The sequence below is a fragment of the Canis aureus genome, chromosome 9, assembly GCF_053574225.1.
Source record: "Canis aureus isolate CA01 chromosome 9, VMU_Caureus_v.1.0, whole genome shotgun sequence".
In the NCBI taxonomy this organism is placed as follows: Eukaryota; Metazoa; Chordata; class Mammalia; order Carnivora; family Canidae; genus Canis; species Canis aureus.
Window position 1 is genome coordinate 8,156,606 of NC_135619.1, and position 24,419 is coordinate 8,181,024.

The window sequence follows — 24,419 nt, forward strand, 5'->3', positions numbered from 1 at the left end:
ACAGATGATGTTAAATATCATATTAGAATTGTTGAGATGTACTAATTTGGTAATGGAGTATTAGAAGATCCACACATAACCTCAAAAATGTTGCATGCTGGGAAACGTTTAATTGAATAAGTACAATCAAGATTTTGTTGCTGAGAAGGTAAACTCTAGTACTTCTTAGAGACTTTGATACAATGATGCACATGTTGAGAATCTCTAAGAGGGAAAAATAAAAGGCAGCGCTTCCAAATTGATCTGCCCTTTTCAAGAGCACACCTAATAACAGCGACCCCAATAGGATTCTTCTGACATACTCTGGAAACTGCTGAGTTAATTCAATTGCTGCTTAATTCTATCAGCATGGAGTAGAAACTATATTTTCTACTGGGGTAAGGAAGCAAATTTGCTTTGTTTTAGAATGCTGTCAATTGGAAATCACTCTATTTCCATGCCAGTTTACAGAAAAAGAAAAACACATACATTATGGGTGTTCATGATTTTGAAGACCCAACCAGATTCCTGAAATTGGAAAATGTTGAAATATGGGCAAAGAAAATGTACCTTAGACCTGAGCTAGTGCCATACAACCTGAGTTTTAGTTCAAGCACACTCGAGGAAAGTGGTGAAAAACTGTTCCAGGAATGACTGTGACTCTGTATGACCCAGGACAGTCCGAAGACCAAAGAGAAATGAGGTATCATGACGACTGTCTTGCAACAGACTTATCCAAGGGAGCGAAGATACCAAGTGGTCACGTGCTAAGAAAGCTAACAGCAGTGAAAAGGAAAGAAGCCTCCCCCACACTGGAAAAAAAAATCCTAGCAGTGAAAAGTAGGGGTAACACCCAAAATATAAACATCAAGTTATGGGAAAGAAGTTTAAAATAGAAACGTTCCCTGCTCTTGTTAAGTAGGAGAAATCATTTAAATTAGCTAGTGAATCTTAAGAATTACAACCGGAAGGTTGTTTCTTCACTGTATGCTGATTGCCATCAGGAAGACAGGCCTGGGCCTTGCAGTTTTATCTACTAAAACACTAAATGGTACACTTGAGTTTTTGAATAGGTTTCTGATCTTACTGATAGGTCTCTCTAGTGCTAATCATTTTAAAACTAAAACAAAGCACAAATGGAAAACTGAGATAAAGCATGTGGTCAGCCGGGAGTCCATTTGGCAAGGCAACACAAGAACTTATGAAAATGCTGACCTCCTTTCACACCTAGCCATTTGGGTGCTACATAAGCCTCATTCTTTCTTTAGGGTGTCATCTCAGCAGCCCTCCCAACTCAAGCAGGCTCTCTCCCAAGGCCTCTCTGTGGCTTGGCTTAAGTTCAAGACCACAGCTGCTCAGGGTGAGCTCTCAGCCCAGGCCCTCGACCATGGGACAAGGAGAAGAGCTTTAAGATTGGGTTGTGCCAAAATGGTGCTTGATGATCAGCGAAATGATACAGAGAGGCACAGATACTGCACGGCCGCCGCAGAAAGTCAGCCTTCCTCCCCCTCAGAGTGAGAGGGGAGCTCAGTCACTACCCACACCACACTGTTCGACAGAGGAAGGGAAGGCCTTGGCCAGGTCTGACCACCACAGAACATCTGTCACAGAGTCAACTTCCCCTCCCCTCCCCTCCCTCACCCAGGTCCAGGGAAGCTGTCCATTCAGAGAAGGCACCACACTGCCAGTTGTTTTTGTTTTCTAACACTTCCTTATAGCTATTCAACCTGCACTCTAATCTTAAGGTTCAAGCTGCCATAACTTTATGTATCTCCCTCTCCACAAATGTCTGAGATCCCCAAAGAAAGGAATGGGGTAGTTGTTGGATTTATCAATACCAGAGTCACCAATCTCAGTCTACTCAAGGGTCACCTAGAAACCAGAGACTGAGTGTTTTACAGTGTGAAAAGAAGGGAACATCCTACCTTTGGTGTGTGTGTAAAATTCATTCATTTGAAGAGCAACTGGAACTGTTAAAACTGGATAATGGTAAGTGACACAGGTATTGGAAATATAAAATGTTTTAGGTACGTTTCTAAAACACCCTATCTCTGAATATGAAGTATTAAAATAGTTGCATTTCAGAACATACTTCACCTCACTTTCTCATCTCCCCCCCGGCCAAGTCAGTGATTCAATAGACATGGCCCCTGGAGAAGCAGCATTGGAATCACCTGGAACTAGTTAGAGATACAAATTCTTGGGCCCCCTTTCCTCCACCCTAGACCTAGAGAATCACAGACTCTGGCAGTGCAGCCCAGGAACCTTTGGTTTTAAGGAGCCTTCTGATTGACTCTGATGCTCATGCTTGAGAATTGCTGCCCTAGGATCGGAGAAGATGCAGCACCTGGGAGGCTCAGGAGCCTGATTATACCCTTATTAACTGAGAGAGAGGAAATCCCACGTGTTCTTGTCTCTGGTGACCATTGGCTCTTAATCTCACACTGATGAGGGGTTGAGTTCTTTTTTTTTTTTTTTTTTTTTTTTATTTATTTATGATAGTCACACAGAGAGAGAGAGAGAGAGAGGCAGAGACACAGGCAGAGGGAGAAGCAGGCTCCATGCACTGGGAGCCCGACGTGGGATTCGATCCCGGGTCTCCAGGATCGCGCCCTGGGCCAAAGGCAGGCGCCAAACCGCTGCGCCACCCAGGGATCCCGAGGGGTTGAGTTCTTAATTCAAGGTCACTGTTAGAGGTCAAGTCAGAGCTGCTGGTCAAGCCCAGGGTCTGCTGACTGACTCCTCAACCTGAGTTGTCTTCACAGGGGTCTTGCTGACATGCCAATTCTGGAACCCGGGAGTCTGAACATTGAGCAGGCAACCCTGGAGATCTCCTAATCTACACCATGCTTCTTCCCTCAGATAAATAGGAGGACTAGAGCCTCAACCTTTAAAATCAAGAGAGATGAATTTTATGAAAAGAAAAAAAACCAGATACATAGCTATTTCCGAAGACATGAGCAACTAAGCCTCTTCGTGAGGAGGGGGTAGAATGGAGAAGACTTTAAGTGTCTTGTAATTAAAAGAATTCGTTACTTCAGAAAAACTGAGTAAAGAGCACAGTCATAATAAGACCGGAATGGTGCTTTCAAGTGTTCTTAGAACTTTCATTTCTATTATCTCGTGAAAGTCTCACAACAATCCTGCAATGAAAGGAGATAAGGCCCCTAGTATCCCCATTTGATAGATGAGGAAACTGAAGTTCAGAGTGGCTACTTGTCTATTAGGACAGCCTTAGCTGTAAAGCTAAAACTTGACCTCAGGTCTGATTCTAGAACGTGTGTGCCCACACCATGTGATTCCTACAGCTGGAAGTCTGCCCCAAAGCAGATTAACCCCAAGGAAAAAGCAGTAAGAAAACTATGCAGCAGAAATGGTGAGCCCCTAAAGCATGGCAGTCCGTCGGTGTGCGGGTGCCCCTTTAAGAACTTAACACACAAACCCAACAGCCAAGGTGTTCAGCCAAAAGAGAGAGAGAGAGAGAGAGAGAGACATATTTCTAGCCTGCATAATCATTTCTGGACCAATTCCCACTAGCAGCCTCTGAGGCAAACAGCCACTCATTGCCTGGATGAAGCTCCTCCACCACCACTCTACCCCCCTCTAGAACCACCCCCCCCTCCCCGGGTTATGACAGCGCAGCTCCGACTCGTGTGCAGGCAAAACCTCAAAACTCAAAACAAGAAGTGAAAAAAGTGGAGCCTGGGGAAAGCGGCAGCATCCTCCACACCCTGGCAATGTGCACAATGCCGGTTCCAGGGTCCTGGGGTGACCTGCCACGGGATGTTAGGAGCCTGTGGAATGAGGCGGACATTCCGGTGGACCCACTGGCCCTATTCTTTCCCACCCAGTCCGCGAGCAAGAATAATAAAAGGATTCGTTATGAAGTCTTGGGGCCAGGACACAAGGCAGATACAACCCAGGCAACCTGTCCTAAGGCTCAGAACGTCAACTCAAGAACTCTACTCCTGGCCCTTCCCTTCAAGTCTTGCCTTCTGCAAAGACGAACAGGGTGGGGGCTGGTGGGCTGCTCTAAACCCCGGGAAGGGCTGGAGGAAAAACTGGGCCCCCGCCGCCCCCGCCGCGCTGCCCCGCGCTAGAGGCGCTCACCGAGACCGGGCGTCCTTGAGCACGTCGGAGGCTGGGGGGGTGGGGGGGGCAGACCCAGCTGCTCGCCCGGGACGTAGGGAGCCGTCCGCCCGGACTGCCTACCTCAGATTTGGCAGGAATGATTTTCCTAGAAGACGCCACGGATGCGAAGCTCGGGTGACTCGCGGATTTCATCCAGGGGCGGAGGAACTCAGCCCAGGGGCGCAGCGACCCCCTCGGCCCCTCCACGCCCGGGCCTCGGGGCGGCCCCCTCGAGACTCGTCCTACCGCGGGGACAGGGCGGAAGGAGGGCTCCATCCTCAACTTTCTCGGAGGACAACTGCTCCGTTCCACGGCGGGCCCAACCCTCCCGCACACCGGGCTCCAGGTTTGGGGAGAACCAGGGACCGAGCCCCTCTCCGCGCGCACAAAGCAGCGGCGCCTGGGCGCGCAGCCCCCTCTCCGGCGCCCGCCAATTTGCAAGCATCTCTCTGGGCGCCTGCTTACTCCTCCGGCCCCGCAGCGGGGTCTCTGCCCCGGGCGCCCGCATCGGACCGAGCTCCCGGCGCCGCGACCGCCCCGACCGCCCCGACCGCCCCGACCGCCCCGACCGCCGCGGCTGCTGCAGCCGCATCCCCCCGCCCCCCCCGCCCCCGGCCTGGCCTCTGCCTCGCCCGCCCGGCGCCCCACGCCCGGGCCCTACCGTGCAGCCCGGCGGGTGCCCGGGCAGTGCCAGCGCGTCGCACGGGTCCCAGCCGGCGAGGCTCCTCCCCGGGGGCTGCCCCGCGCGGGGCTCCGGGCTCCGGGCTCCGGGCTCCGGACTAGGCTCGGCCGGCCCGGGCGCTGGCTCGCTGCAGCTCGCGGCTCCCGCGCCCGCGCCCGCGCCCGCCGCCGCCCGCCAGCAGGGAGGGGTGGGGGGAAACTCCCGGCAACTCCAACTCGGGGCGCCCGAGCTCCAGCTGCAGCCGCGCGCCCGCCCGCCGCCGCCGAGCGCGAGCGCCTGCTAAGCGAACCTGCCCCCGCGGCCGCCTCTGAGCATGCCCAGTGCCGCCCTGGGCGAGCCCGAGCGCCCCGGTCCCGGGCGGAGAGCCGCGGCGGGGGGCCGGGGGCCGGGGGCCGGGACGCGGGCCCGGGGAGGGCGGGACCGGCCTGCCAGGGAGGGGCCTGGAGCAAAGGGCCGCGAATAGAGCGGCGTGCGGAGGCAACGCAAGTTTCACAGGTTGTGAGAAGTTTGGGCTGGAAAGGTAAGCCGCCTCTGTGAGTCTGTCTGCAAGACTATCCGCCAGGACAAGGAAGTATTTATTCTTCTGGTAGAGAACGAGTGGATCCAGCGCGTGGGTTTGACCCAGTGCACTCAAGCCTAGGGTCGCAAACTCAGGGCTGATGGGACTAACGCAAATTAGGGACCCAGCTAGGACGCAGAGCAGTGGAGAGGGTCCCAAAGGCTCAGACACTCTGTTCTGAACGCCCAGTGCTGTCATGAAGAATTCGGGCCTACCCTTGCTAGATTTTCTGATTTCTCAAGAAATGACAGAGTGCGATTTGTCCTCATGGAAAACATCTGAGTTTTACATCTTGATAACAAGTGCAATTTTTAAACAACACTGGACCAAGCAATGTATCTGGGTTCGTTCCCCGCTCAGCCCCACAGAGAGCTAATTTGAGGATTGTGATTTCTACATTTATTATTATTATTATAATTTTTTTTTATAGCGAAGAGGCGCTGAGTGCCCACTGTGATTTAGGAAGGCACTGGAAAAGATCCAATGGGATTCAGATGGCCATGAGAGTCCTACCAGTTTCTAAGGGAAATGGGTTTTCCGGTCAGAAGAGGGCTACAGAATAGAAGTTCTGGGGCATTAAAGGATAGAAGTTACTGATTTGGAAAGGGGTCATGGGAACTAACTTTTAGGAAGCATCATTAATAAAAGTACCCATGGAGGAAGTCCCTGCAGGATCAGTTAACAGTTCCCTGCAGAGGCATTTTGGAGTCTGAAGATAATACTCACCCTGCCTTGATTTTAAATTTTGATATTTTTCGTCATGCACTTCTTGCATTTTTAAAATATTGCCTCACAATATTTATCTTGGTTTCTGAGTTCCTTGACATCCCCTTAAGTTTTGTGGCACATATCTCCCTAGCTTGTGCCCTGCTGCAGTGCCAAATGGTGGCACACTGGTCGCTTAATTAGGGTATAAAGAGCAAGAAATCACATACTGAAATGGGAAAGGGGTTGGGAGCAATGGGTATGGGCCTAGGCGGAGCACTTGACTGCCACTTTGTGGAGTTTGAACTTCATTCAGTTGCTAGCAAAGATGCTGGGAGAAGACAGTGGTATAATTGGAACCCAAGCCTAGGAAGATGGGCCTGCTCAGACATAGGAAGGTGGTTTGGAGGGGAAGAATGGGAGAAATGGGGTACCAGGGTATATTCACTGTTGTGGGGGTCTTATGAAAATCAGATGAATTTCCCCAACAAAGTCACATGTATTCTGCTTATAATTGGAGAGGCGTTGGTGGGGCTAGCTGAGTGCCCACAGGTAGGACTCCCAGGTCCTGGTCTAAACCTCAGCCATTTCCTACCAGATTTCCATGAGCAAGAGGCTCCACTTCTAAGCTGCCTTTTCTTCATGTGTGAAATTGTCAGACAATTCTCATAGCATTTTTGTGAGGATTCAGAGAAATAAAGTATACTAAGGGCTTTGGAAACTCTGAGAGTTTAAGCAAATATAAGGCATTGCTCTTACCTACATATCTGTATAAAATAGAATTAAAGTTCTATGGCTTTACAAAAGTTGTCTTAAGTAGGAAGCTTCTTTGATTTAACAAGCTCTTTTAGTGTGAGCAGGATTCTGTTGACAAAGCTGTGGAATCAGCTTTTGGGTAATTCGACAATTTTGTGAATTAAGATACCTCACTACTAGTTTCTCCTGCCAGTCACTCAAAATGACGCTTACCCTCATCAATGTAGTTTTTGCCTCAGTGAAACACCTAGGAGTTACCTCCGTGCCCTGAATCACTGTCACAGCAGGTGAGCAGGTTGCTGCATTCATGGAGAACAAATCACCACTTGTCTATGGGAAGCATTTTAAGCATGCAGAACTCTCAAAGGGAAAAAAAAGCTGACATAAGAAGCCTTCCAGAAGTTATGGAAAGGAGGAAGTACCTAGCCAGACCTATCACATAACAGGTAGTTAGAGATATTTGCAGAATATGTAGCAATTTACATCATCCAAACCTTCTCTATCTTTGTTCTGCCTCCCAGAGGTCCTAAGGATTATTTTTAAACAATCAAAATAATGATAAAATTATAAAGAAGAAAAAGAACAAGATATAAACATTTTTAGAGGGAAGGGCTTTGTACTTTTATGAGTAAAATGCTTTGTCTACGTAAATTTTAAATCAATTGCATTTGTTTTTGAAGTAACTTTTATTATTGGTAGTAAATGATACATGATATTAAAAAGAAACTCAGACCAAAAGTCTCAGTAGAGAGTTTCCCTCTCCAAAAAGCATTGTTACCAGTTTTTTGCATCTGGTTACAGAAATATCCCACACACGAGAGCAAGAATAGTTAGTTTTTGTTTTGTTTTGTTTTGTTTTGTTTTGTTTTGTTTTGTTTTCTCTTGATGTCTAATCATGAAACCAGAAAACTGAAGAATGTCTTAGAGGTCATCTAGATGCCAAATTGCAGACTTTTAAATTATAATTATATTCTGGAATAGAAAAAAGAAACGTGAAAGCAGCTTTCTCTTGTGGCACAAGTATATTCACGGTTGTAAAGGCACCAGATCACATGGCAAGACTCTTCCTCTGAGCATTAAGTAGTGCAAGAAAGAAACTGAGTTCACCTAGAGTTCTCCTGAAACCCATAATGCCCAGTGTCAACCTCAACCTAAAATACCCACAGATTTAGATGCCCTAGGTTGCCTGAGGCTGTAGAAGGAAGGGTTTTCTAAATAACAAATGGAATGAACTGATATGGACAAAGACAGCTTGATCTAGGAAATTGTGCATTGAAACTATTTTTAACAGCATCACGTTTAGCATCATCGATCAATGTCTTCAAGACTAATAAAGTCTGTATTTTTTAAAAATCCTGCTACACAGTGTGGCTAACAGCTTTTCAAATTCTTCGTTCTGATGATGTGCTTTCAGGTAAGAAATTTAAGAAGTCTCAACTTAACTTTTAGGTTGATTCATATGAAACTGACATTTTTCTAGGCCATCATCCCTGGAATATTGGTAATATCATTTTGCTTTTCCCAGTGGTTCCCCTGGCAATCACAGAATCACTCCTGGGCTAGGGATAAGTCTGTGGCTGTTGCTATCAACTGGGAGTGAAACCTATCACTTCTAGTAATGTGATATGGTGGGGTCTGGAAGACCCACAGCATTTGAAATAGGCTTCTGATGCTTATGCTTGGGACCCTATTCTGTTTTGTACACAATTAGTATTGGTATGTGGTTTTACTCTTTTAAGGATTCTAGCTGGTTTATGAATGTCCACCTTTTTTGACTGAGTTGCCATGGTACAACATTCTGTCCCTAATTTACTAATTAATATATATTTATTAGCCATGTGTTTCCAATCAAACTGTTAGTTCCTTGAGTGCAGGGAACAAGTCTTAAAAATCTTCAATTTCCCTCATCCAGTGTCTAGCTCAGAAGCAGAAGTCCATCAATAAATGACAATTACCGGCTGTCACCATTCAGGCGGGTCATCAGGGGCAGGAGACAAATAGTTGATCTCTAAAAAGGAGAAATCTGCTATTTTGAACACATGCATAAGTGTAAAATTGCATCTGTGATAACTTTCACAATTAAAGGTATGGGATATTTAAAGTATATAATAGAAATAGTAGGGAAAGGAACAGGAACCAGAGCCCAAGTTGAGTCCAAAAAGCTGGATCCAGACAGTGGCTCTAGAACAACTGGAATTGGAAGACGGAGGGACCAGTGGACAGTGGGCAGTCGCTACCTACGGTTTACATCTACAGTCCCAAGTATGTCAGCATGAGCGACTCCCTGGCCAAAGTCCCCAGATAGGCCAGTCTGGTACATTCTTTGATTGATGCATATACGCTGCACGAGCAAATGCAAATAGGTAAGTCTAATGTAGACTCCTCTATGGAGGAGATGACCACCTTCCACACTGATGCCTATCTGTACCATCTCCAGAAGGTCAGCCAGGAAGGAGATGACAATTATCCAGACTCCATAGAATATGGGCTAGGTTATGACTGCGCAGTCATAGAAGGGATAATTGACTACACGGAAGCTGTAGGAGGGATTACAATGATGGCTGCCCAATGCCTGATTGATGAAATGTGCAAAGTAGCAATTAATTGATCCAGAGGGTGGCGTCATTGCATGGAACATCTTCACCAGGAGTAGGTTCCAGCTCAGGAAACCACTGTCTTTGCTCATTCATAGGAAACAACTCCTCATCCATTCAAGTTTTATCATGAGATTGTAGCAATTCAGTCACATCTTCAGGTTCTGCTTTTCATTCTAATTCTCTTGCTATTTCCACAAACTTTCAATTTGTAAAAAAAAAAAAAATGCAGTATCTGTGGAGCACAATAAAATAAAGCACAATAAGAAAAGAGCAAAACAGTGGACAAGGGAAAGGAAGACTTTCTTGAAGATATAATGCCCAAAATGAGATCAGCAGGAGAAATCTAAAGTAATTAGTAGGAAAAAAAAAATAAAGAAAATTTCTAGCAGAATTTAAAAATAGCATGTTTAGGGTATCTGGGTGGCTCAGTCAGTTAAGCGTCTGCCATTGGCTCAGGTCATGATCCCAGGGTCCTCAGATGGAGCCCTATGGTGGGTTCCCTGCTCCGCGGGGGGCTGCTTTTCCCTCTCCTCCCCATTCATACTGTCTCTTGCTATCTGTGTGTGTGTGTCTCTCTCAATAAATAAAATCTTTAAAAACCCAGAAAACCAGCACATTTAAAGGCACTGCAGTTGGAGAGAATGCAAATCTTTGGGAGGGATCTTAGAAGTCTTTTTTTTTTTTTTTTTTAGAAGTCTTTAAGTTTAACCAGTCACTAACCCCATGGACTTTTGACGTAACTCAACATCTAATAAGAACAACTGCCATAAGGAAGCAAACTGTCCTCAGTGAGCACATAAAACAATCTGGTGTTCAGCAGCATGCTAAGGTAGAAAGGGCAAAGGTTTGATTTTAGACAGATTTGGGTTTGAACCTCTGTTTTATCTCCTTCTTGCTATGTAACCTCGGCAAAGTCCACAACTTCTAAATACCAGATTTCTTGTCCCATATTATCACCCATGTATGGTATTAATTGGAAGATTAAAAGGGCACACATATGTAATGTACATAACATAGTACCTGACCCACATTAAGTGTTGAATAAATACTACTTTCATCTCATGACCACCCATCTTGCTAATTGCAAGGCAAATGGAAGGGGGAACCCACAATATGCTTTGAATTTCCAGTCTGAGTTCTTTCTTAGAAGCACTGCCTCTGCTACAAGCAATCATATTTTATCTCCCAGATGCAATATAGCATTCCTGTTTTCACAAAAATGATTTAACATACATAGAAAATGCTTTAAAATTGTTTTACCTTCTCCCGTCCAGATAGCCTAGTGTTTCCACATTCCTTGTGTTACCATATTTCCAAAGAAAACACAGTAGATGGAAGGATAGATTATAGTTTAAAGATTTCAGCATTTGTATTGATGAAGTTAGGACTGAAGATTTACTAAGACATCACACAGATAAATTTAAACAGTGACTAGTTCTGAATTTCTATCACAAATAGCCAAGTATGACTCTTTACCTTTTCTCTTGATTGCATGAATTAAAAGTCTTGAAGAGTAGTCTTCAGAAAAAATTACATATATATGTAATTATATATAAATATATATATATATATATATATATATATATATATATATATATATATATAAAGATATAAAGATTGTTTTGATTACACTCTGGTATAGCAGGCCTCCACCTTAACTCAAACTTGGTTGTATTAAGTTTGGGGTTTGTTAGACTGAACCACCCTAATGACTCCCTCCTTTACTTCAGCAATGTTTTTGAACGAACTCTTTTTGGGTTAAAGTGACTGTCTCTACCAAGATCCAGAAAAGCTACTAGGCTTTGTGCTAACAGAGAGTCCTTTATTCTGCCAGGACACAAGCAAGTCAGTAACCACACAGAGCTGCTATTTCTCCCCAAGCTTCTGTGCTGCTAGTTTAGAGGAGAGAATGATGCAATCCATTCGTATCTGAGATGGAGGGAGCTCCTCTGGGACACACACAGCTCCTTCTCTTCTATATATTCTGATCCCCTAGCCCTCCAAGACAGTCACAGTGAAAGATGCTCCTGCTGCTCTATCCCCAGACACTCTTAGGGCCCAAAGGACCTGCCAACCCCTGGTGGCCCTATGATTTCTGCTGCTGCGGTCTCATTGTATAAATACATGGCCCAGGACTCTACTACTTAAACTGCACTTCTTAGGGAGCCTGGGTGGCACAGCAGATTAAGCATCCGACTCTTGGTTTCTGTGCAAGCCCTGATCCCAGGGTCATGAGATTGGGTCACACGTGGGATTCCATGCTCAGCTTGGAGTCCGCTTGAGATCCTCTTTCCCTCTCCCCCTGCCCCTCCTGCTCGTTCTCTCTCTCTCTCTCTCTCTCTCTCTCTCAAATAAATAAATAAATCTTTAAAAAACAAAACAAAACAAAACCAACAACTACCTTTCTCAGATCAGCAGCTTCAGCTTACTTGGGAATTTACTAGAAATGCAGATTCCTGTTCACTCCAGACTCAGCGAATCAGAATCTGCCTTTTAACAAGACGGCCAGGTAATTCAGTTGTACTGTCCTAGGCCACTCAGCCAAGAAAGACAGGGAGAAAATAAAAAGCACTTTAAATAAAGGTGAAATGCGTTTCCTTTGACCTGGATGTCCTTTCTCACTCCAATCCCCAGGCCTCATCTCTGTATACCTAAATCCTACCTTGTTTTTCTTTGTTGAGCTGTTTGCAATGCCTCCTCTGGAAATCTTCACTGACTGCCAGCCAGAGATGTCTTTCGCTCGGTCACCTGTATCTCACAGCAGTCTGTTTACACTGTATAAGTATGTTTGCACATGTCTAATCCATCCTGTTCAAGGCTTGAAACTTGTCTGAATTTTCTATCTTCTAGAATGTCTAGCATGTTGGGCCCTGGAGGGGAAAGCCTATATATTTATTGAAAGAATGGAAGAAAATGAAGAAAGAACCAGCTACATTCATGAAGTAATTGTCTCTGAAAAACAAGCCCCAATGGTGGACTTGAGCCTGTTTGGAACAGGAAACCAGGAACCATGTTAGGTTCATCTTTAAAGAGCCCCAATACACCAGACACGGAAATGTCCCAGTTTTCTGGAAGCTAACTGGACCAGATCAGATTCAAACCCACCCCATCACAGCACTCATCATTTAGAACTGGCCCAAAGCAGATATCTTTCCAGAATAAAATCATAATTCTGTTTGCTACAGCCTTGATCCCTGGCTTTAAGTATGCTGTGGTCTCTGAACGGACTACCTCCTTGCCCACTTTTTGTCCTATGTCTCTTCCTATTTGATAGTTAATATATTCATTTTTTCCCCAAAGAAGAACAGTATTTTTGAAAATATTTTTTCAGATTCTTTTTTTCTTTAGAAAGAAATCTTACTGAAAAATATTTAGTGTTTCTAATTCAACTTTTCATAATTCATCCTTGAATAAAGCCAATGAGTTTCTGGCTGCAAGTTGCAAGTTAAAAGAACAAGCCATTTTATTACTCTTAATTGATGGCTGAGTCAATTAAAAACTTTGACTCCAGATGAGATTTATGATGTCATATTCAGAATAAATATATCTTCCTGAGAGACATCCTGGTGTCATTACAATTTTGTCACGTAAAATATAATGGGAAATGTTCCTAGGACTTACAAGAAATTAGACTTACTAATGTCAATACTGTTGTAACTCATAAAATGAGTATATGACCCACATGAGGAGACTTTGTTGTAGGACTGGAGCTCACATAGAGTAGGCACGTTTTCTTTGATAAACATTAAAAAGTATGACTACATTATTCAAGATCAGTCATTTTGGGGGTACTGTCATGTCTTATAAAGTTTTCCAAGAAAAATTGATGATCCTGTCAGGAAGAATATCAGAAACCATATGTGACTTCCACCTCTGTGAATTTCTTTTAAGTAAGCAGCTCTATCACTACAGCATTAACAGTAATAACAAAAATGGGTAACACTTCCCAGGAAATAATTTGGTCATATTTATTAATATGGTCATATTTAATAATAAGTTGGTCACAATTTAATAGTAAAATCAGTCATATTTACTTAATCGCATTAATTTGATCAGATTTAACAATAATTTAGTCATATTTATTGGGTGAAATAATGTGTACCTTTTATAAACAATATGCAGGATAACTAACTGGAGACTGTTTAGGAATTCTGCCTGCTTAATTTTTTAAAAATTTAATACATGATATTGTATAAGTTTTATTGAAACTAATCATATGCCCAGGCACTGTACTAGATACTGGAGATGCAGCAGTGAAAATGACAAATATGATTCCTGACATAGTGACCTCACAGTCTGATGCAGGAAAAAGATATGAGACGGGCTGATACATAGTTATGAACTGTGACTCATGCCATGAAGAGGTTAGTGTTTAATAGGGGAACCTAAGCTGGTTTGGGGAAGAGGATATTCCTCAAGGAACTCTGGGGAAGTAAAGGAAGAACCAGAGTTAATAAGAGAAGACTGGGGGAGAAGGCCCTAGGTGGAATCCCCAGGAACAGAGGACCAGAAACCCAGAAGTGGGAAAGAGTTTGATGCCATTACTGAAATGGGAGAAGTGATGGGAGTATAATTTGTGAGAGGAGAATGGTCTACCCTGAGGAACAGGTTCATGCGATGACTTCAGGATTCATCTTCTTAATCCCATTGCAGTTTCTCAAGTGGAGGAGTGGTGGACCTGTTTATATTTTAAGACCATTTTGCACTATGTGGGAATGGGTGGCAATAAATCAAAAGTAGAAAAAAGGAAAGCATTTTGGAGGTTATTGTAGCACTCTGGGTGAGAGAGATGAAAGTGATATAGATAAGATTTAAAACTGGGAAGAAGAGGAAAAGGGGACAGATTAAACTACATTCTGGAAGTGGGAAAAATGAAGTTTACTAATTCATTGGAAGTAGGGATGGAAACATTAATTACAGTCCACATTTGCTTCCTTCAACTTCTGGGTGAATGGTGATGTCACTCACATATTTCAGATAGTTGGAAATTTAAGAATGAAAACCAAAAAAATCCATTTTGGACTTGTCAGATAACCAAGTGGAATAGTCAAATAGATATTGTACAAGAAAAATAGATCAGAAAATAGATCTGATTAGAAATTAGGTGTTTGGGAGCCATTGGCATTCAGATGGTATTTGATGCTATTGTATAGAAGGAACATAGAATGTCGAGAGGAAAAAAAGCCCATTTTCTCCCAAGAAACTATAGCATTAAAAGATCTTGTTGAGGGGGAAGAGCTATCACAGGTGGCTTCCAGGCTAGAGATTTGTTGGATAATTCTGGATCAGAGAAAATAGTATTTTAAGAAGGAAGATCTGATCAGCTGCGCTGAGTACTGCTGAGAGGTCAGGCAAGATGGTGTGCTCCTATGGATAAGAAATAGTGTCTTATTCAGGTAGTGGTTTTAGAAGTATGTCACTCTTTATCATATTTAAGCTTTATTTAATAATGAAAACCTCGTTAACATCCAATCATTTTTTTTACTTAATTTCAGCAAGATAGCACCCATGATGTATTCATTTCATCATTATTCATTTTTTTCTTGTATCTCTCTATTTATTGTTGTCTTTAATATTAAACAGATAATTCTCTTATCTCCAGCCTAGGATTAACTCTTCAAAAGTTTTATTGTTATTTATTTATTTATTTATTTATTTATTTATTTATTTATTTATTTTTTCCTTTAAAAGTTTTAAAATCTGGCTAGCCCTTCCCACTAACAGCACAGCTGCTAAATGCAAAGTCCCTGCCATATACATACCACATGGAATGTATGATTTGCTTCATATGAGTTTTTGCATGGTCTATAACAAATTATCTATTTCTTCAAGTTTATTTGTAGAATTTTGCCCACAGTATCCCTTTCCTAACAAATAAAAGGAAAAATTCCAAAACTACCGTACTCAGCTAAGTTCTGGTCCTAATTTGGCAGATATGCAGCAAGGCAAAGATGACAGAAAGTATCTGAACAAGATAGTCCATTTTGGGGGCACCTGGGTGCCTCAGTGTTTGAGTGTCTGCCTGTGGCTCAGGTTGTAATCCTGGGACTGTGGGATTGAGTCTTGCATCGGGCTCCCTTTGGGGAGCCTGCTTCTCCCTTTGCCTGTTGTTTCTGCCTCTGTATGCATGTCTCTCATAAATAAATAAAATCTTAAAAAAAAAAAAAGATCCATTTTGTGCTTTTTTTTTTTTTAACATTCTGTATTCAAGAACTAAAGAAAGGAAGTGAGATGGTTTGCACAGGAACTGATATCTTTCCTATTTGGGGTCTAGAGGGGTAGGATGGGGACAAACCCTCACCCTCCACTTAAATACCTGGACTATTCATTTTCTTCACAATGACTCAGAGTGTCCTCACTCTGGAGCTCATGCCTAGGAAAACAAAAAGAGGAAGAAGCCTCCAAAAGGACCGGTCTCAGCAAAATTGGCAGGACTCCATTCACTTTCCCCAACTTTCCACCTAGAGGCTTTAATTATACTGTTAGATAGAAGTCTCACCTCAAGCACAAATTTTTCTTGGCAAGAATTCAAATTCATAGATTGTCTTCTATAAACCTCTACAACTCTGTTATGCTTACCAGAACTAGTCCAAAGTCATTTCCATGCTGCATGCATGTCTCATGAGACAAGACAGGTCTCAATGTCACTCACTTGTGTTTTGACTTTTCTACCTCCTCTTATCTGTATTATCAAGCATATTCAGATAGATCTCAAGAAAATATGTCATTCTTTCTATTTGTGTTATGGATGACACACATAACCTACGCAGCACTGGGAATTAAAGGGTTACATGGGAATATTGGAGAACTCTGGTGGCTGGATGGCAGAGAGCAAGTGAGGGTGTGTGTTTAAGGGTATTATATTGGCAGGTACCACGGTGCTCGAGTTAAGAGATCTTAGGGAAGGATGATTGCGTTTTTCTAGAGATATTCTTGACTCTTAATTTTTGTCTAAAGAGACTTAAATTCAGCATGTGTAACTTGCATTTCCCCCTTCATCTTTTTTTTAAGATTTTATTTATTTATTCATGACAGAGAGAGAGAGAGAGAGAGAGAGAAAGAGAGAGGCAGAGACACAGGCAGAGGGAGAAGCAGGCTTCATGCAGAGAGCCTGATGTGGGACTCGATCCAGGGTCTCCAGGATCATGCCCTGGGCTGCAGGGGGCGCTAAGCAGCTGCGCCACCGGGGCTGCCCTGCCTCTTCATCTATTAGAGGAAGCCTCCCGAATCAAAGAGGGAAAGGACACCTTTCTATGACTTGCTTCTCTTTTATTGTAAACGAGCTTCTGTTTTTGGAGAATATTTCAACTGATTTTGGTTGTTCTTGGAGATAGACTTGCTGTGAAGTTGTCCAATTAAGTGAACAGATAGTTTTCATCCTATATTTTAATTTTGCTTGACTTTCATGGTCCAGTGATCTGCCATGAGGAGAGTATGCCCCAGGTAGCTGCTGCTACTTTATCCCAAACCCCCAAACAAGCACTAATAGACTAGATCTTAACCCAGTCCAAAGCCTAGAGCCAAGTCCAGCCATCCTGCTATCTGAGGCATAACCTCCCAGCCAAATCATCTTCAGTCAGCTGAGCCATGTTCACTTACAAATCAATGAGCATTTAATGTATGTTCTTATAGCAATCAAGTTTTAGGGTAGTTTGTTATGCAGCAGTATTGTAGCAATAGCTGACTAATACATACACTTAGAAGAATTATGGCATAAACATAAGCACAGGGATCCCTGGGTGGCGCAGCGGTTTGGCGCCTGCCTTTGGCCCAGGGCGCGATCCTGGAGACCCTGGATCGAGTCCCGCGTCGGGCTCCCTGCGTGGAGCCTGCTTCTTCCTCTGCCTGTGTCTCTGCCTCTCTCTCTCTCTGTGACTATCATGAATAAATAAATAAAAAACCTTAAAAAAAAATAAACATAAGCACAGAAAAGCTACTTATCTAGCTCAATCATCTTCTAGTCTAAGCCTTGAAAAGGACAGCATCAAAATCATTTAGTCATGTCATTTGCTTTGAAATGAATTGGGCTCACTGTACAAACCTTTATAAAATAGAACTTATATAAAAATATATTGAATTTGAAAATAAAGTCATTCAAAATTAAAAAGCCATTTTATTTTCAAATATTTTCAGCAGGAGAACTTTCCAGTACAAACGTTCTTAAACAAGGTGGTTTTGTGTGAGTAACAGCAGAGCAAATATGCTTTTATAGCATATTATGCTATTATTTGTGATCAACTCTCCATCCATCCATCCATCCATCCATCCACCTATCCACCTTCATTATTTTTTGTTTATATAGTCACTTAGGAACAATGCAGTAGGTTTTAGGTAATTCACATTAGAATCAGAAAAATTGCTTAAATTTCCTGCACTCAAATTATGTAAGGCATCCATGATCATTGTAGAAAAATTCAAAAGTGTATATAACCAAACAGGAAAAAAACTTCCCACATAAATGCACCACCTAGAGATAACCTTTGTTAAAATTATATTGTTTATTTTTACAAAACTTCTTTTCTATGTGTGCCTGTGTGTATTTTTATATAGATTTAATTACAATGGATTCATACTGTGCATACTGTTCTGTAAACGGCTTTTACTGCTATTATGTTGTAACTTCTCTTCATGAAGATAATATAGAGCTACATAATCATTTGTAATGACTGTCTGGTATTTAATAAAATACATGCTCTATAATTTGTCAACTAGTCTCCTTCTTTGGATGTTTAGGTTGTTGGCAGGTTAATTTTATTTTAAAATATCCATTATAAATAACACTTGGCTAAACATTCTTGCTCATACATTTTTCGCACTTTTCAAAGTATTTCCCTAGGATTAGTTCCTAGAAGGGTTATTGCTAATGCAAAGGAAATGTACATGCTTAAGACCCTTGTCAAGATTAGTCCCAGAAAGTTGTTACCCCTTTACATTCCCTCTAGCTAGAGGACTTTTGCTGTATCTTCCAATCAACACTCAGTGTTGCTTTTGGAAGGATGTTTCTCCCTCATCTGTTTTCTTTTATGTACCTACTATTGACTGTGTTTCCACTTCGGGTAATTTGAGAAATTCCCTCTTTCCATTTTTTTCCCCGGTGACATATAAAGAAATAAAACATGACTTGAGAAATGTCCTGAATACTTAAGTAAAAATAATCATGACAGCAAGCAAAGTAGTCTTCTTTTACAGAAAAAAAAAATTACTCTTAATTATGGCCTCAAGACTCTTTGGAATAATAGCAAACTAAATCATAACCCTTACAGTTTCATGATATTAAATAGGGCTTGTTGGAAATGAGTCATTTTGTACACATTGGGAGTTTTATGGTGAATTTAATGTCACTGAATTTAATTAACTTAAATTGTCATTTGCATGTTATTATACTGTGGAAAGCCCTCCTTAGTCAGTGAGCTCTCAGCACTGAACAAAAAAACCGCACAGTTCCTCTCAGAAGTTAGAAGATCTATGTGACTAATTTATTAGGTGAAGAAACTAAGACATAGAGCTGTGGATTCTCCAGCAGCAGGAGTACAAAAATATCATAAAAAAATAAAGGTAAGCATGTTACCATCGAAGAAGAGAAAAATTAAGATAAAGGACCATTTTCATGGGCCATATTCAGTCTTTTGTTACCACTGATAGATGAGATTATGAACTAAAGCCAGAATTTTCAGTTGAGTTGTTGCTTGGAAGTGACAACTGGTATGGGACCTCCTCCGTGCATCCTCCAACTCCCAGAAATCACACAAACACATCAAAAAGAAATCCTTTAAAAATGATTTTAAGAAGGCAAAATAAGAAATGATAATATTTTGAATATTACAAAATAAACTGTTGTAGTGACGAATATATGGAAAACCTAAAATCTCTTAAAGACCAACTCCTAGGATGTCTTTTTGTCACCTTAATCATTCTTATGTGTTTTGGAGGGAATTAGGAAGTTCTCATCGCAAAATCAGACTTTAAAAGAGTTTCTTCCAACTTTCATACGATTAATTTCTGATATGTTTTTCTAGCATATTAGTTGTTTTTGTTTTGTTTTGTTTTTTAGCATTAACATAGAAGATTATATTTCAAAGTGCTTGTTTGACAAAATCATTAAATTAACATTATCCTAAGGAATGTTATATTCAGAGACAGTATCCTCTCAAAATAATTTATACATTTAAAAATAGATCTCTCCTGCTGCTTGTTTCTCTTGTAGCATATATATTTTCTGGGCATGCCTTTTTATTCAAATAAAGTTCAATAGATATTTACTGAATAACCACTTAATACAAGTCATGGTGTCATAGCTTTGGAGAACTAAGGATGAAGACAGCAGATTAGTAGGTTCCAGGGGCTGGGGGGAGTGGACAGAGAGAGGTGACTGTCTAATGAGTATGGGGTTTCCTTTTTGGATGATGAAAAAGTTCTGGAACTACCTAGCAGTGATAGTTGTATAATACTGTGAATGTACTAACTGCTACTGTACACTTTAAAATTGTTACAGTGGTAAATGCCATGTATTTTACCACAATTTAAAAAATCAGGCAGGAAGGAAAAGAACTCGTGGGGTTAATGAAAGAGAGGCACAAGTGTTCCACTACAGAAGCACATTTAATCAGAAAATATATTTAAATTATCCTCCCAATATCACTATTGATTTCATGCAGTAACTGCATCAAATCTGACTTAACAAGCATGTGTTATTAGGACAGTGATAGGCAGTCATACTTAAAACTCAACAGGGGTAGGGAAATGAATAGTAGACGGTCCTTGCCTTCAAGTAGCTTTCAATTTTATAGGGAATTAAGATAGCTATAAAAAATGTCTCATGAAAGACAGAATGTCAAGCCATACAAGAGAGGTGAACATAGTGCTAAGGAAGTGATGAGGATAATTAGATTAATTATTGGAGAAAGCATCAGGGATGTGATAGCTTCTTACTTGGGCTTCAAGGATGGGTCTGATTTTGCCAAACACAGAAGATGTTAGCAGTCAGCCTAGGTGAAGAGAAGAAGATGGAGAGAAGTACAGAGCCAGGAAGTGCAATGTAGTTATGGGGAATGCCAGTAGCCATCTTGGCTGGAGGACATAGTTTAATAGCCCAAACAATGGTAGTGAAGTTTGGGGAGGGGTCAAGGACACATAGAAAAGGACTGAAGACACTTGGAAGATGATTTAGAAGTCATTTTTTCCCCCAACTTTTCACCTGCTAAATGGATCTTTATAGCATCTGGTGAGTGGCCATTCAGCTGCTTTTGGAATTCCTCTGGTGACTCAGAAGTTACCACCTCCTACAACAGCTCTGGACTGCTGTGAGGTAACTAAAATGGTCAGGGTATTGATTGTAAGTATTGATTGTATTGTATTGTATTGATTGTAAGTGTGTTGACAATTTTTTTATTCTTTTAAGTTGGCTCTATGCCCAGCATGGAGGCTTGAACTCAGGACCATGAGAGCAAGACCTGAGCTGAGATCAAGAGTTGGATGCTTAACCAGCTGTGCTACCCAGGTGCCCCTGCCTACAATTTCTATCCATTTATTTTAGTTCTGCCTTTGAAACCAAATAAATATCATATCAGTTCTTTGATATTCAGGTCAGGAAATATGTTTTCTTTTTAAATTAGATATTCCTGGACTGTTTGATTGTTCAATTGTTTCTCTTATGACATACTTTTTAAGACTCTTGCAATTCTTCTTGCCATTCATTAATTTGGTAAGCATGCCTTTGATATTGAGATTCAAGGCTAAATAAAATAATTTAGAGGAAATTGTAGATGATATTTTAAACAAGCCACTAGAATTTCCCTTTCAGGTAGACTTTGAATTAGTCATTAATTGGTCATCTCTAAAAATGGTCATTGAACTAATTATGAATTCAGCCAATTTTATTTTAATTTTCATTGACCAATATTTTATTATGTTTAAATACATTTTATTATTATTTTATTATGAGGCATATTTTAACTATATTGCTAAAATTAACATAGTGACTAGGAGCTCAGGCCCTGGAGTTAAGATTTGGTGACTGGTGTCTGGCACAGCCAGCTATTAGCCATGACCTTGGGCAAATTTCTTAGTTTCTCTGTGCTTCAGTTTCTTCCTCTATAAAATGTGTATAAAAATACTACCTACTTTTTTTCTTAAATAAGTTTTTATCTAGCAGTAGTAAAAATAAGAAAATATTATTACCATTATTATAGTATTTTTAAATATACCACAAATTATTTTATATTCCCCCCTTTAAGAGATGGAGCCTAATTTCTTTTTTCTTGAGTATGGGTCGGATTTAGCGACTTCTCACAAATAGACTACATAGTTTTTCAACAAAAAAAGTATCACGGCTACCTCCTTGTTGTTTCTTGGTTTGCTCACTCTGGGAGCTATAAGCTGCCATGTCAGTTTTTTGCTTCTGTGTAACAAGCCACCTCAAATTTAGCAACTTAAAACAGCACCCATTTATTAGCTCAGGTTTTCAACACAGCATGCCTAGGTCCTTCTCAGGTGTCTGAAGTGTATTTGAACAAGGGCATTATATGCCAGAATAGCTTGCAGAAGGCAACTTGGGCAGAAGGCATCCATAGAGGAGAACTGGAAGTAGGTAGAGTATTTGGGTTACTATCCAACAGCTTGGGATAAAAATAATGTTTGCTCCCAAATCCTGAGGTGACAGTGGAACTGGACAGAGATATTGGAAAGGAAAAATCACTGAAGAACTAGAACCTACTGGATATAGCAAGTTGAATTACTATCAAGCATTGATGGAGTCCTGGGACTTCAGTGGTCAAGACATACAAATGTGGGAATGAAGGAATATACACTGGGAGTTATTCAATGGTGGTAATTGTTCAAGTTGTGTGTGGGTGACATGCTGTGGGGAGGGTGTAAAAAAATGGAGCTGAAAGAAGAATGTTAGGGGATACTTAAATTTAGAAGTGTGGCAAGTAGAAAGTCAGAGAGAGAAGGACAGAAATGGAGGATTTTAAAAGGTAGGAGGAGAGTGAGAAGCATTAAGTGGGAGATGAGAATTTCAAGAAGGAAGGAGGTAAGTAATATCAATGAATGCCCTTTCTTAAGGTTAGAGAAGATGAAGACCAAGCAATTCAATGACAATGAATTTGCAAATGTATTGTAAGAAGAAAGAGGACTCAGCCAGTGCCTTTCCAAGTGCAGCAATCTAGGGAAGCTGACAGAAAATAAGTATGTTTCTCTTAAGAATGAGGAGAGTGATCTGGTCTCCGAAAAACTATCCCAATTCTAATGTTCTTCCTCTTGGAGATAGAGCATCCTGGGAATTTAAAGGAATGATTAGTTAAATATTTCTCTCAGTGGAGGTTACTCATTTAACTCATTGCCAAAAAGAACAATGCTGCATCTGAAGTGCTTCCTGAATTAAAAACCCTGTACTCATAATTTGGGCGTTGGTCATTCACTGCTCTCAAAGCCACCTTGAGGCTGTTCTTGGCAGCAGAGATACCTGACATCCATCCATCATGACACCTGACATCCATCCATCACTCACTACCACCCATTAACCAGACTGCCTTGGGCCATACTGAGCTTCTGGAAATTTGGGGGAAGGAGAGCCTATGTCATCCAAAACCATTAAACAATGTTATAACATAGAGACACAATGGGCACCTAGCAGAACTACAAGGACTAGGTTTGAACAAGCACTTGCCATTCTCCTGTCTTTTCTCCATCCCGTGTCTCAGCCAATTTTACTGAAGACGATGTTTTTTCAGGGGTATACAGATGTCATTGCTAAGCTCCTTGTCCTCCTTTGTCTTCTAACTTTTCCTAATTACCTCAGGAAAATCAAATTCTCAGTTCTTCTTTCTCTCTGTCCACTTCCCTATTTTTCTATTTTCTCAAAAATGAACTTTAATCAATTCTGATAAAAATTAGAGAACACATTGGGGCTTTTGTATGGCTCAGTCAAGTTAAGCGTCTGCCTCTGGCTCAGGTCATGATCCCAGGGTCCTGGGATTGAGCTCAGAGCCCTCGGGGCTCTGGCTTCCTGATCAGAAGGCAGTCCACTTCTCTCTCCCTCTAGGCCTCTCCACAGGCCCTCCCCTCGCTTGTACTCTATCATACGCTCTCTCAGATAAATATTTTAAAAGTTAGAAAAAAGAACACTAATTATACACCTCTGTCAAGAACATTAAAATTATATACTTTGAAGTTAAGTGTTGTGAAGAATTGACATTAATTTCTGAAGTCTATGAAAAAGAGGAACTGTTCTTTTGAAAACATGCACAAAATTTCCCCATGCATTATCACAGACATTTAGAACACTTTTTCTTAGGCAGCAATATTCTGATTCTATGTGTGTGTGTGTGTGTGTGTGTGTGTGTGTGTGTCTAATTGCTGACATTGCAGAAGTTTGGTTTTCTGTTATTTTTCATTGCTAGTGTGTAATAATTAAGATATGTTATGAGAAAATAGGAATCCGTATAGTCCAGAAATTTGGCCACTGTCTTTAATCCTGTTTCTAGAAGAAAATGCAATCTACATTTCTAACAAGTCTGTATTTCCAACTTGAGGGCAAAAACCATTTGAAATTTGAAGATTGCTTGTACATATGTAATCAAAGTATGGTTAAATATCTTTTCTTTGAATTCACCAAACTGAATTTTCTGCTATTATTCTTTTCGAGTTACTTTGCTGTGCAAAATATCAACATAATCCCTCTGCTCTGTATTTAGGAAAGTGGCAATGCAGCATGGTCATGATTATGCCCTTGGAGCCAGATCAAACTGCGTTCCCATCCTGATTCAAGCACTTACATGCTCTAAGGCTCTGAGGAAATTGTTTAATGTTTAATTTTAGGTTGCTATACTGTAGAATAGGAATAATGTAAGTACCTATCTCTTAGAGTTATTGTGAGGATTAAGATCGATCATATATAAGTTTCTGTCACAATAATCATTCCTAGAGAATGAAATAGTAGCCTTTTTTCTTTATCATACACTCATATCAGTAGAAATATTTTCATCACATAACCTTTATTTATAAATTATAT

General features: G+C 41.3%; 1 protein-coding gene, 1 long non-coding RNA gene and 1 pseudogene across 8 annotated transcripts in view; 2 read left to right on the plus strand and 1 right to left on the minus strand.

Moving 5' to 3' along the window:
• STXBP6 (syntaxin binding protein 6) overlaps positions 1–4,935 on the minus strand; it is a 240,564-nt gene extending 235,629 nt beyond the window's left edge. Inside the window, exon 1 of one of the 3 annotated variants that reach the window (XM_077908813.1) lies at positions 4,772–4,935. The gene's annotated coding sequence lies outside the window, so the exon portion shown is untranslated. Of the gene's footprint in view, positions 1–4,191; positions 4,353–4,771 lie in introns of those variants that run through there. The other 2 variants (XM_077908817.1, XM_077908814.1) reach the window with 2 other exon arrangements.
• Positions 4,936–5,180: 245 nt separating this feature from the next.
• LOC144320376 (uncharacterized) overlaps positions 5,181–24,419 on the plus strand; it is a 216,634-nt gene continuing 197,395 nt past the window's right edge. For all 5 annotated transcript variants that reach the window (XR_013385881.1, XR_013385880.1, XR_013385879.1 and 2 more), the window contains exon 1: positions 5,181–5,312. This is a non-coding gene — a long non-coding RNA (uncharacterized LOC144320376). The remainder of the gene's footprint in view (positions 5,313–24,419) is intronic.
• LOC144321284 (histone deacetylase 8 pseudogene) lies at positions 8,215–10,897 on the plus strand (annotated as a pseudogene).